Genomic DNA, 13,183 nt, shown 5'->3' with positions numbered 1-13,183 from the left:
CTGGTATCATCGCCGGAAGACGTCTATCGGGTTTGCTGCCAAGTTTTACGTTTTCTATTCTCTTTTTTTCGCAAGCTCTAGCGTTTGTATCGGTGATACATGAGCCACGTCGAAGTAGAATCAATCGGGTACACGAAAGTTTGTTAGGTCGGTGTTGGTGAAGTCAAGGGTGAGTCATGCGTAGTGCGATTAAATTTGAGGATCCAGTAAATGGATCATTTGAAGTGTGGCCTTCGCGCGAGCAGATATGGTAATAGGCTTCGTGGATCCACGGAGAATTTGCAAGTAGATATTTCAGTGACAAATGTGACGAATTTCAATTGAGTGGAAAATGAAAAGTATGCTTTGGTTGTGTTTATCCAGTGTTCAGTGCAGTCTTGAGATCGATGTTATCTTGTAGTATCAAAGTGGAACTTTATTTATTGAAACTTCTGTTGTATATACTCAAAAACGAATGGATGATAAAAATGATTAAAAAATTCGTTCTCGTGGAAGGACATCATGCCTGTAAACGGTGAAAAAAAGAAATTTGACAGATAACTGGATATCTTTGGTAGAGTCGTTGTCATAGAGGGTGGGCAAGGGTAGAAATTCTCGACTAGTTATACGCGGTATAGGTGCTCTGTACGTGGTGTGTAGTTCACAAGCGTGGAGTGGTGTAATCTAGTCACCACGAAACACGATTATTCCCCTAACTCGGTCTCTTGCTCTTTCTGTCCCTGTCTCGCTCCCTCTGAATTTCGTCCTGTGTTCTTTGATTGCTTCCTACCTCGCACTCGCCCTTGTCTTCTACAATTACTTACTTTTGCTTTCTATATACAGCTGTTCCTACTTCTCGCTACTGTCGTACGATGCTACTTTTTCATTTATCTTTCCACTACTGTTTTCTTCGATCCTGTTTCTTTCGATCAGTTACTAGTTCTTGTTCTTATTCGGTCCAATAATTTAATTAGCAATTTGCAGATAAATCGAACGCAGTCTGTACTCGCGACATCTATTTCTCAGCATCCACCAACTTGTTTCCCTTCATTTTTCTATCCCTTTACCCCCGTCCGTTCTGCTACGTCTTGCGCTCACGTCAATGTCGTCTCGCAGTATTTTCCTATCGCGTCGGTTTACGCTGGTGCGCTCTCGGGCATCGAAAATCTGGCTATCCCCGAAGGGCTCGAAGAATCGAATGGAAAGAGAATACGCGGACGCGGATAAGTGCGTGCACGACGTTACTATCTGACTCGAAACCGTCATCGAGCGACTTTCCACGTTTTTGCCCCCGCGATACGCGAGCGTATCTCCGACTCTCCTGGCGAAGTGCGATTCGATAGGGGATGAAATTGGAGCCGATCAAACCTGAGAAAATTGCGGAAAATTCGAGACGTCCGATTCCTCGTATCAGATTTTATAGACATCTCTCCCACACCTACCACCTTTAAGCTCCTTCGCGTTAGTTCGATTTTAATTACATTTCACTTTTGAATTCGTTGCACATCCAAATACGAACAGGAATATTTCTCTTATACCAAGTAAATAAATAAGCAAGCATTAGTTCCCGTTGGACGTAAAAATAGGGACGCTAAAACGATACCAACGGATCTGTCGTTGACGAAAAATCAGACAAAGATCGTTGCCATTGGTACAACCCGGGCAAGAAGTCCGTATTCGTCGGATTTTCGTGCTTAGTCGCAAGTTCGCGGAAAGTCCGAGCCAAGAACGGCGTCCAAGAAAGATCGGAGAGCAGGAAGAACGACGCATCGCGCACCACCTCCCCTCTGGAAGAGAGGAGGGCTCGTAGCCAAGTGGTAGAGGGCGATACACACGAGAGAATCGGTATGGACGAGGGGTAAACACGATTTACACCATGACGACTATCGCCTCTCCTCTCCGCTCCGTTGGAAAGTGCTACGCGTAGCCTGGGCCCAGGGTGAGTTACAACACACCGGGAGACACTCGCCCGGCACGGTAGGGATGTTTGTCGTACGCGTTATTTGGCCAATAAAACCACGTGGCTGCACCGCCACCCCCGCGTACGCGTAACTCGCGACGCAATCCGCCGGGACGGTCGAACAGAGACGAAGAGACCCGTGGCCACGCCTCGCGGCCAGCTCGACGCCTGCGTGGTTCCGCCTATCGAACACGCTTTCGTTGCCTACCCGTCGACGAGCCACCGTTACAGCCAGACAATCCACCACTGGGACCCTCTTCGACGACTCGTACGCGGCTACGTCCATCCGTTCGACGAACGCACGGGACCACGGATCAGTGCACGAGACGACGAGTTTCCCGCTGGACACACACCAGAACCGTCCTCGAGGGGAGTCTGCGTTGGTTAGCGAGGTGTTTCGGAACAAGTTCGATCGCTCGATTGGAATTTCGTTGGTGGTGAGATCGTACTGGGTCGACAGTCGTGTTTAGTTGCTGAGGACTAGGTGTTGGAGCAGCTCGCGGAAAGGGATCAGTGATGTACAACGGACATTTGTTTCTTGAACTCTGATCAGCAGGGTTTAGATACGATTTGCGATCAACAAGGCGAAAGAGACCTCGAGAACGAACCTTGCAATGGCCAAAATGACAAAGATACGTAACTCGACTCACGTCAACCCTGAGCAGTGTTCCGTCCAATCGACGGAATAATTCCAGCAGTGCGCCAAAAATCAGAGTTCCACGGTAAAGACTATAGAAACGAGCCAAGCACTGAGATATCGTCCAATGCCAGCGCAGTGTCGAGAGTAAATAATTCGCTAGATAAAGTAGACGCGAAATTAAAGAATAGGAAGCCGGTGTCAGTGTTAAACGAGGCAATAATAAATTGTCGTTGTGTCAGTGATCGAGGCGAGAGTTCGCGCGAGCAGCAGGTTCTGAAGCTCGATCGCGGAACTGTTGGTCGCGTCGCTCGAGAAAGGGGCTACGAAGGTCGAGGGTGATCCGCGAGGGTGCGGAGGAAATCGGGAAAGTGTTGTTCAGCCACGAGTCCAGGATTCTAACCCCCGGAGGCGGTACCATTTCGCCCGGGGGCGCGGGGCCACCCGCGAGCCCTTCTTCGGGACACTATCATCCACCTACGCACAGTCCGCCACTGGTCAAGGTGAGTGGCTATCCCTTACTAACGTCTCCTTACTTTCTGCTATTAAAAAGCGATCGTTCCTTCAGATTTTCAATTATTTCACTAGAAGATTCTTCGTGTCTCCCTCTTTGACTTGTTTGATAGTTTTTGTCGCGATTGAATTAAAGTATCGAACGTTGTTTTTATTAATCCAGATGGTTTCAAAAATTGCTATTCGTAAGCGATCGTTCCTTCAGATTTTCAATTATTTCACTAGAAGATTCTTCGTGTCTCCCTCTTTGACTTGCTTGATAGTTTTTGTCGCGATTGAATTAAAGTATCGAACGTTGTTTTTATTAATCCAGATGGTTTCAAAAATTGCTATTCGAAAGCGATCGTTCCTTCAGATTTTCAATTATTTCTTTAGAAGATTCTTTGTGTCTCCCTCTTTGACTTGTTTGATAGTTTTTGTCGCGATTGAATTAAAGTATCGAACGTCGTTTTTATTAATCCAGAGGTTCCAAAAATGTTTGTCAGTAGAGTTTTTCGTTGTACGTGTTCTATTCGACGATTCTCGGAATGAAATTGATCCAGAAAGGGTTCCTTCAAGTGTAACTGGTTCGAACCAAGTTAGTTTACCAGTTTCAACCCGCTCCAATAACATTTGGCTATATTTTCAATTACGTTTGATACGGATGCTCGAGGAAATTGGATAATATTCGAAAGAATCAAGTGTCCCGATCGTTTCTGTACGCTCGTAACGACAGGAATCATTAATTCTACGCGATGCTCATTAATTTTCATGTACCTCCAAATTACAATTTCCAATGTTAAAGGCAAATTTATGTAAGTTTATATCCGTGTCATTCTATTTCTGACGATACTTCTTTAAGTTGTCTGCAATACTTGCCTACTTCCGACAACAAAGTATAAACTTTGATCATTCAACTGATACTCTGCAAAATATTACAATCGTATACAGTGTAGAAAATGCATATTTTTTAGTTATTTTTCTTTATGAAATGCGGTAGAGAACTAAACGAACTGGATTGTGCCGTCCGACGGACAGCAATCTGAATGCTCCATACGAAACAGTCTCGTTCTAATTAAGATAAGCAACCATCTGTCGTAAAATTCATTCTGCTGAATAAAACGAGAAAATACATAACATCGACATCTTTAAATTAATTAATATCGATGTCGTTGCAAACAGTGCACGGCGGCTTGTTACTCTTTGCAACGCAGGAGTAAGATATAATTATGAAAATTAATTAAGCACCGCTAACTTTTTATCCTCAAACACTCTGAAAGAGAACACGTCCAGTGGTTCGTGCAATCTTTACACTTTCGTCGTGTTTGTCGCTCGTCAACATCTATCCGCTACCAGGTTCGTTTGAAACGAATTAAACTACAGAAGTGTTTACCATTAATATTTGCAAATTTTTGTAACTCACGCAGCGTTCTAAACCTTGGATTATCAACTCGGCTACTTTAAACACACCCCAATTAAATCATAATACATTTATATAATCCGTTTAATAGTTGCTTACATAAAGAGTATCCCGTCCCTCGAACATCCTTTCCTGGAAAATTAAATTTCAATCATTAACGCGTAAAATTCAAATTATTTCACAGTAGAATAGAATCATTTGAATACAATTCATCGATACGATGCTCATTGTCAGTGTTTCGATCATTTTCTCGCGCAATTCCTCCGCTTCCGGAACAGGGGCGAGGCGTTGATAATTCACAGGAACACGCGATGCCAGACGATCCTCCTCCCCCTCTCAACTTCCACAGTTTAATTCGACGCTGATGCTTCGAATATACCAACGATCTTCTCTTATTTCAATTCCTTTCTCTGGTCTAGTCCCTCGCGAGAAAGCAAGATCGTTTCATTATTCCAACGCGGTTCTCTCGCTCGTTCGTTTCTCGCGCGATTCCTCAACTTCCGGTTCGCGGAGGCAGTCGATACTCGCGGTGCAACAGGATATCGCGGGACACTGGCTGTCTCTGGAAACCGCGACTGTTCTTTATGGTCACGTAATGTGTAACTGGTTGGTCGTTGAGGGGATCTTCGCGTAGAGACACAGCTGAACGAGCCACGGCAAAGAGGTTGACGATGATGGGAATAAGGGCGGCTGTCCGTGCTTGTTTTCGTCAGCCGGCACCGTGAATTCCTCCGGGGACCCACAGCTGTCTGCGGCTAAAGCTGTGGACGAAGGACCGGCTTCGAATTTAACGCGGCACGATTTTTGTCAAATGATTCTTTCCTGGGGTTTCGTACGTTTTTTCTTGCACATTTTGCGACGATCTTGAGGGATAAAGCGATTTAGCTGTCTCGTTGGGTTTATAAACGGTGGTTTGCACGATGTTCGAAAGGAATTTTGCGAATCGATTATAGAAACTACTGTGAGACGGAAATCAAGGGGTTTTTGATTGATATTCGTTTTGGAAAAATATAATTGGGGATGTACATTCCATTAAATCATGGAGATAAAGATTGTTACGGGAATAAGAATTTTGCAAGAGCTCGAAATTGTAGACCGAGGATTAAATCGAATCTGAATGGAAAATTTCTGCACGCGACTCGTGGGGGTAGACGAGACGAAGAGTGGAAGCAGTATTATACGTGGTATAATAGAGTTAGCATGTTCAGAATGTTTGGGTAATTGTATGAACGTGCTTGCACGAAGTTAAGTGGTTGATCAATTTTGTTTAAGGACGATAGATAAGGTAAACGTGTGCGGTGGAGCTGGATGATTAATACGCGAGTTGAAATAATTTTAGAGTTACTTAGTCGAGAGAATACGACTAGGGAACAGAGATTTAGAAATTGCAAGACATTGTTCAACGGCGATGAATAAAACTCTGAAACAAGGCGGTTCCTTGTTCGTCGTCCAGTGGAATTTTGCGAATCCCTTCGATTACGGGCGTAACATGAAAAAAAATCTTGTAATACAACATATCGAAGCCTATCGTCAGCAAAACAACGCTGTAATATAGACGGGTTAAACGGTTCAGTGTAATTGATGGATTTAATTGACATGCAGACTCAAGCTGACAGTCGGTATAAATATACATATGTATGTGTACGGGATCACCGCATATTGTGGCTCCATTCGTTAAATAGAATATTCAAGGAAATTAAATACAGTGTTGGGATCGATTAAACGCGCACACAGTTGCGTCGTTATTTAATAGATTGAAATCGTAGTGGCGGGAATTAAAATTGAATCTCTTTATTGACTGATTCATGAATCGAACCGATCGTCATCGTTCAAAGGACGCGGTACACAGAATCCAGTATTCCGTTCGATCCTTCCGAATCAAAGCTGCCGGTTCAACCAATTCTGGACCTGCCCACATTCTTTGGAAGTCCCGTCTCTGCGAGCCCGCTCCACTACTCTTTTCGAGCTATCAACAAATCAATTGGTACCCGTCGTCCCGAGTGGACCTCGTTCATAAAACCATCGCGCGGCCCTAATTGAATCCCGGTCGCACTCTCGATCCGAAAACCCAGCGTTGACACGAGAGACGAGGTTGGTCTTGGCGGTTGGTCCAGAACAGGACGAAAGGACCGTGTTCCGGCCCTGGTAGCCACACGCGCCCGACACTTTCGCTCTGATTAAGCTTAATTCATTCTCGCGACGCGAGAAGCGGCGTAAAGAGGAGACGCGGGGAGGAGGAAAGGCGTTCCAGTAAAACGGGGCAACGCCGGGCGAACCGGCGCTGCGCGGCTCGCGCTGTCTGCCGTCCAATCCTGCCAACTTAACCTCATTAATAAATTAATTAGATATTATTGCGTTGGCAGCCAGGGCGGCAGCTGCGGGCCACCTCACCAGCCCCCCCTGCCCCCGGGCCGCTCGACGTCTTGGGCCCGCAGATGATGCTCAGGACGCCACTATCTACGTACAAATAGGGGGGTCAAGACCCGTGACGTCATGCCCTCGCCACGATCAAACCAGCCTCCAGAACCCGTTGCCCGCACGTTTTTCCGTCTTCCATGCAACGTTCCCCTTCGGTTTATCTTCGATACGCTGCCCTGCTGTCCAGTTCTCCGCTTGGGGGACCAATGATTTTCGAGAGGGTGGATTAAATTGGAGGTTTCTCGAAGTTTGATTTCGAAAGGGGGTGCGAAGTCGTTTCCGTGGCGAGAAACGATTGAACGAGTGAAGAGATATGGTCGAACACGGACTGGTGTGCACTCGTTGAAGGGCAATTGCGGTTTTTGCAATAACTGAATTATAAATATCTGCGGTATTCATTCATACGTGCGTCATCTACTTTTCCAAGAATACCTCTATTGAAACCAACTTTTAATAACCGCCAATTCAGTACTAAATAGATCCAATTAACCCAGCGGTGCGAAACGTACAATTTTCCGAAGCGACGGTAATAAGAATCGTGGCTCGTTGGAAATTTGATTTTCAAGAGACTACGCGCGTCTAACGGAATCGCCAAGCGCCATCGATGACACGATTGATAGAGTAGAAATTCAAGAAGTAATAGAAAACGAGTGAAAAGTCGTCGCGACCGATTTACACAGAAGTCGAGTCGAAACGATAGATTGGTGAACCGGAAGTGGTCCTAGCAACCGTACGTTCCGCTGGCGGTGAAGGTCGGAAGACGTTGGCTCGCCGTTCGAATCCTAAGCCAAGGTGCTCATTATGGGGGTAGCATGGCGACTGGTAATGACAAAAAGCACATGCAGCATTATCATTGCGGAGCGTATGGCATTAAGCTGTAGGGGGCCAGGATTAGGATGTCGGCCATTACCGCGCGTCACTGACCGTTTATTCTACGCCGTGCACGGTGCGGTGACTTCCTCTAGACGCGTACGCGTATGCCTACATAACCGGAGGATGAGGACACTCGCGAGGTCGTGAAATCTCGTCGAGCACGAATCACCTTTCTATCTGACGGCTGGCTGGCCTCGCTTTTCAGAGCTACTTCTGAATGCCCTTCTTATTTTGCGGCTCTACTATGGAATAATATGGCGATAATATGCAAATGATCGATGGTATTTTTAATATCGCGCACCCACTGTTTCTCTTCCTAATTTTTTATTCAAATTTCCACTCCCACTAATTTCTATATGTACACATTTTGGGAAATGAATTTTAAGGATACTTTACTCCGGTCAAATGTTAAGCGTAATTAATTTTTCATGAATTTTAATACGCGCGAGCTACAGCGTACGGCGATTTATCTTTATACATTTCACGTTGTATATTTTAAGCGTAATTTGTTCCCCATGATCGTGGCGAATTTCTTAATGCAACACAATCGGATGTGTATCGTATTATTATCGCAACGCGGGGATTATTGGATGAAAACGTTGGCGGCGAGCTAATTCTATTTTTCACTCGCGCTTTTGTCAGAGTTCCGCCACAGTTTCGTAAGTGTTCCTTTTTAATGGGTCACGCGAATAAAAATCGTATTAGCCTGACTGGTAGTCGCAACCGAAACGATCTAAATTCGCGTTAATTCACACCTATCTAGCCGAGCAGATGTTCAAGCGAATTAATTATGTCCATTAATTTTCATTCCTATCAACTGCTCTGTAGTGGCCAACAACAAAATGGATCGTTCCACTTAATTCGCTTTTCATTCGTCGCGTCAACTCGTATCCGACAGAAATCTCGTTTCGCGATGCTCGTAAAACAGAGGAGAAACGATCGAATCGGTATAATTAATTAATCGACGAGGAACCATCGACAATCAGCACCGCGAAGGTGACGTCTATTGAAAGTAACACGGTTAACTGGCAATCTGTCGACAAATTATGCAAGCCATGCTTGAAACTAACGCGATCAGAGCCGATGCGAGCACAATGAACGATTAACTGCATATCCGGACGGTTAATACGAACTCGAGTTAATTAATCGCGTTGACTGGCGGCGTAGCGACTCATCGAGATACGTCTTCATTGGAAACGAACATTGAGGGAGACATTATCGCGTGCAGAGGAAAGATTTTCGCGATTTCACGCTCATTTCGGATGCAAAACAGGGCACGCCAGACGTAGAGCACAGGTGATGATGAGTGACAGTTAATCCTCTGTAACCGGAAGTTAATTCGTTGCGAGTATGATAAGATACGGTTCTGCGAATGGAACGTCGCGCGTGCGATTTTCGTAATTTTCGGTGGCACCGATTTCGAGGTAAATTTCTGCCGACATTCGGATCGAGTTTTCGCGATCGTTTTGTCGAGCAAAGTGCTTGCGGCGATGCCGACGAAAAAAGAAGAAATATCGGGTGCAACGAGTGGCGGTGTTTAATTATTTCCAAGCGGAGAGTATATGCACAACCCGGCGGGATTTAAATCGAATTTAAATAAATCGACGGCGCCGTTGTTGACTGAAACACTCGCGCAGAGCGCAACCGGCTCCCTGATTTAATTACAAATAGATCGATTTGTTTGTACGAGCACTTTCCGACGCAGTCGTTTCGAAAAATTCCGAGCGCTCGTGAAAAAATGGAATGAAAAAAAAAAAAACAAGAAAATAAAAGGAACATCTGATCCTAGTGTGTTTTAGCTACTCCGTTTGAAAAGTTACAAAAACGTATCGAATGAAACTGTAAAAGGAAAACTTTAAGTAACTCGATTAACCAAACTGACAGTAATTCTTAAGTACCACGCGTATGATTGATTTTTACAATTATAGTCGTAGCACATAAAATTATTAACCTCTTCTGAGAGCAGCATTTGTAACAATCTGCGATCCGTGATCTCCATCCTGTGCGTACGCATGAAAAAATGAGCGAAACGAAGAGAAAAAAAAAAGAGGAGAAAAATAAATTGATATAATATGGCGGACAATTGAACGACGCGCTTAGAGAGACTGATGCGTTTAATGCGCTTGAAGCAAAGCAGATAGCTCGCTCTAAATTGCACTTAAGCAACTTAAATTTAATTTAATTTCGCATTGGTTCATTGGTGTCTCCGTACGTGATATTTAATTCAATACGGGCGTAACATTGTATTACGGGTACTTGTGTAACGTTCTCGGTGAATGAAGGAAAATTGGCTAAAAATATAGCAGCACCGAGGATTACTGATGAACCTAAGTGGTGTCGCTTAGAAAACGTTATTGGAAGCGTTTAACTATAATATTTTTTCATTCAGAGGACAATTGCCCGCAGTGGCGTACGCGTACCAGGAAAATCGATTAAAAAGCCCGCAGCTTTGTCTTCTTAAAAAAAAAAAAATTATAACTCCGTGCAAGAAACAATGCGCCCATCATAAAAGTTGCAGATTATAAACGACCTGTTAAAAAAAACGATTTCAATTCTCGCACTAGAAATCCATAATTCAGAAACTGAGAGGTCGAAGGGTTAAACAGGGTCGTCGATTAAAATGCGAAATTCTTCTGCCTCTTGTTAACGCGTCACGCGCAATCCCCGATTCGAGTTCCTCGTTTCGCGCGTACTCGAGCGGAGCACACTTCGAAGGAGACCTTCGAGTGTATAGCTGGCGGTCTCGAACGAAATTGGCTGTTAATCGCAGTGGCGCCACGCGGCCATGAATAATTGCCGGCGCCAGCAACGAATTCGACGACGGATAATGCAGCGATCCACGAATCGCGTCGTATCATTTATTCATCGGCCCGTGGCCGGCGCACAGTGCCCGAAAACTGTGGACTCGCAAATCGTATTAACCCGTGTCGGGCGCGAGGAAAAAAGAATAAAAAAAAAAAGAGGAAAAAAGCCCACCCTCTCCTGGAACGACCGCCACGAAGGGGGGGATTAGAGCGCCGCGATTTTCATTCGGTCGTTTTGTCATGATTTCTCCGCGCCACTACTGATTTCACCATCCGATAAGCCACCGACGTTTATTTCCGTTGCTTTTTTACCCAGACCCACGAATGTTTCGCCCTGCGAATTTTCCGGCTGGAGTACACGAACGAATTTAAACTCCGTTGCTTGTATTACAGATGTAAACTAATCGGCGAGCATGCATTATCGATTTCTCTAGGAAACAAATGACTCGTATCGGGGAGAATTAACTCTAGCATGCGTATAACGCGCTCTCAGGTGCGTCGATTAACGTGTTCATTATTCATTTCTACTATAATTCACGTTAATACGTCAGTTTATAGAATACGGCTCGATGGGACGAATTCTGATGTTGCGCTGCACGTTTCCTGGTGTATTATTAACAAACGCGTTGCACCGCTTCTCTATTCTGAGATCCACGAAAATTCGTCGCGATTAAACCTATTCTATGCATCGCTCTAGCAACACCCAGTAAGTAAAGAAAAAAGAAAAAGAAAAAAAAAGAATGTCAAGACCAATTCTTCGAACCCACCGCCACAAACATCCTAAAACCTCGGGTACCATCCGAGAATTGAACCGCAGGAAACGCATCTTCCCATCGAAACAGTGTAACAGCGGCAGCAGATCAGAGAGCCGTTTAAGGGAGGCAGTGCGCGTCGCGTTTACACGGTGAAATGCACACACGTGCCCGGCGATGTGGATAGGGGTGCGCGGGAGGGCGCAGACACGCCCCTGGCTCGAAGAGGTGCACGGAGGTTCGCAGAGAATTCGAAAGGGAGAAGAGGAGCCCCGGGTTGGAACGAGCCGTGGATAGAGAGAGGAAAAGGTGGATCGGAAGCGTTCCTTCTTATATCGGTAACCCTCGAGGCACTCCTGCCCCCGCAGCCCCCACCATCCGCCCCAGAGGCTGCTGTTTTACGCTTTTCGACTTTTTCAAGATTTATCCCCGCTGCTTCCTCGCTAAATCGCTTTCCGGGCGAAATTTACGGTCGGGCAATAATACAGCAGGGATGGGAACGCGGGGGTTGCCAGGGGGTAGCGGCAGAGAGGAAACGGAGGAGAGTAACAGCGAGGGAGGAGGGCGCGTGCATTCCCTGCACGTTCACCGGCTTCTTCTCTACCTGACTGACTGCTTCCACCTCTTTCTCGGCCACTTTCTTTACGGCTACCCAACTCCCCCTCCTCGTTCACCCTAGTGCCTTCGAACCGTGCACACCAAAGGAACCTTGGCCAGGCCATTTCGGGACTGCCAAGCTTTATGGTCTATTTACACGTATCAACGGTATATCCGTTCGGTTCTCTAAGTTTGCGTCATGTTGCTAGATGGTTCCTCTTCACGTTTAAATCGCTGATCCTTATGATCGAATACGTATGGTCACGGGTTTATCGCTTTTGCGACAAAACAAATTTTGAAGAGGTGACGTGGAAATGATCGAGAGAAGGGCACGAAGCTCTGCGAAACGTGCGCGCTACTGATGTATTAGGCCCAGTCAAGGTTCGTCGGTGTACGTAGCGAGGGTAGATTGCAAGCGTGGCGGTGGAAATTTGGCTTATTCCCCTCTGCAGCTCATTACGCTACGTTTACAAGCTATCCCCACCGTGTGGCTTCCGTTGAGTGGGTACACTCGGCTTCATCGAGCTCGCGCGATCTCCTCGAAATAGGTCACCGTCAATCCCTGGTGATTCTTCTGGCTAGCAGCGATAGAAAAAATCGTGCCAACATCGTCTCCTCCATTTGAAATAAATCCGAGAGTGGACAGCTGCATGCAGAATCTTCGCAAAACGTCTTCCCAACGATCGTATCGTTGGAATACAGAGGAGCGACGGTCATCCACAATCACGGGTGAAGTCTCTTATACATTATTCACCAAAGTACAGAAAGCGTAGCAGCGCGGTAAAGTATATAAACGATGTCCCGACGTGAAAACGCGACCAAGCGGACCGACCGCCACTCGCCAGCACGTGGCCAGCGAATTTCGTGCCGGGATTTCACGGGAAAGTAATTTATCGAATTCGATGTGGACGTCGAGCAGAGGCACGATAAAAACTGATGGAACTGAAAACCGGTGGATGTGAAAGATATTAGAAACTTATCGACAACGATTTCCCCTCGTGATACGTTCGCGAAGCAGCAGAATTACGCGAAGAAGCGACCCCTTCCGTTCTACGACGAGAAAGTCCGGTAGAAGAGAATAGGAGGCTCGAGCAACAAGCACTCCCACCGGTCCAGTAGCAGCAATAGTTACCAGGGTATTGGTTACGTTGCTCGAAAGATTGGCGAGCGTCGGCCTAGGGGGTGCGACATATTGGACGAAATTGGCGCATATCAAACGGAGGGAGGCAATTGGAATATAGCGGGATCCAG

At 45.9% G+C, this 13,183-nt stretch overlaps 1 protein-coding gene across 1 annotated transcript in view; it reads left to right on the top strand.

Annotated features, from left to right (window-relative positions):
* The first annotated feature begins 2,740 nt into the window (after window positions 1-2,740).
* The window catches only part of Drgx (Dorsal root ganglia homeobox), a 33,176-nt gene continuing 22,733 nt past the window's right edge, over window positions 2,741-13,183 (top strand). Inside the window, exon 1 of the mRNA XM_076893388.1 lies at window positions 2,741-3,079. The gene's annotated coding sequence lies outside the window, so the exon portion shown is untranslated. The remainder of the gene's footprint in view (window positions 3,080-13,183) is intronic.

The sequence above is a fragment of the Xylocopa sonorina genome, chromosome 1, assembly GCF_050948175.1.
Source record: "Xylocopa sonorina isolate GNS202 chromosome 1, iyXylSono1_principal, whole genome shotgun sequence".
Taxonomy (NCBI): domain Eukaryota; kingdom Metazoa; phylum Arthropoda; class Insecta; order Hymenoptera; family Apidae; genus Xylocopa; species Xylocopa sonorina.
This window is presented reverse-complemented; position numbering and strand designations above follow the sequence as displayed.